This window comes from Lipotes vexillifer, unplaced genomic scaffold (assembly GCF_000442215.2).
Source record: "Lipotes vexillifer unplaced genomic scaffold, Lipotes_vexillifer_v1.1 scaffold317, whole genome shotgun sequence".
NCBI lineage: Eukaryota > Metazoa > Chordata > Mammalia > Artiodactyla > Lipotidae > Lipotes > Lipotes vexillifer.
This window is the reverse complement of record NW_006782029.1, coordinates 691875-692815: the sequence shown is the minus strand read 5'-3', so window position 1 is coordinate 692815 and position 941 is coordinate 691875. Positions and strand designations below refer to the sequence as shown.

The 941-nt window shown below is 38.4% G+C and overlaps 1 non-coding gene across 1 annotated transcript; it reads right to left on the bottom strand.

Annotated features, from left to right (window-relative positions):
* Positions 1-644: 644 nt before the first annotated feature.
* On the bottom strand, positions 645-717 carry TRNAG-UCC (transfer RNA glycine (anticodon UCC)). The gene has a single exon. It is a non-coding gene; the product is annotated as a tRNA-Gly (tRNA).
* Positions 718-941: the final 224 nt, after the last annotated feature.

Sequence of the window (941 nt, the reverse complement as noted above, 5' to 3'; positions counted from 1 at the left end):
CTGTGCTCCTTATAGTGACCTCCTTTTGTGAGACAACTCATGCAAGTGGTTATTACCATGCCTGGCCAAGGCAGGCAATTTTCGGTCAATGGTTCCCTAACAATACAGATTCAGGTATTCTATAAATAGTACCTGTGATTCTTAAATCTGCAGTTGTATTAAGTACTTGGTTTACAAATTAAAGAAACAACTCAAGCTAACTTAACAAAAGTGGAAATATTTTAGAAGGTCCCTGGAATATGTCATGGAACTCAAGAAAAAGATGGAGAACCAGACCCTGGGAAAAGCAGCATAAGGTATAGGTAAACTTTGATTCTAAGTTATGCCATCATGTAATCCACTGTCCTCTCCCAGTCAGTTTAGCAGTGCAGTTTCTCTTTTTTGGGTCTTATTGTCTTGAATCATGTGTCTGGCACAAGTCAGTAGAGATGTAGTCACTAGCAGCTTGACTCTGTGGCTTATATGTTAAGACAGACACCTCAAAAGTTGTTTCCCATAAGTCTTTTCAAAAAATATATTTGTTTATTTATTTATTTATTTGGCTGCACCAGGTCTTAGTTGTGGCACGTGGGATCTTCATTGCAGCATGTGGGATCTTTAGTTGCTGCATGCAGGATCTTTTAGTTGTGGCATGCAGGATCTAGTTCCCTGACCAGGGATTGAACATGGGCCCCCTGCATTGGAAGTGCAGAGTCTTAACCACTGGACAACCAGGGAAGTCCCCTCCCATAGTCTTTAAAAAGAAAGAGATTATTTGAAAATAACCTGATAAGATAATTATGGAGGAAATTATTAATAGATTCTTTATGTTGCTCAATTTGTCTTGTATGAAGATCCTAGTGGCAAATTCCTGTTATTGTGTAGGTTGCAGAAAAACCTTATTTCTTTTCATCAAATGGGTTGTCTTTGTGACAGTGAGACTATGTATCATATCTTGTATT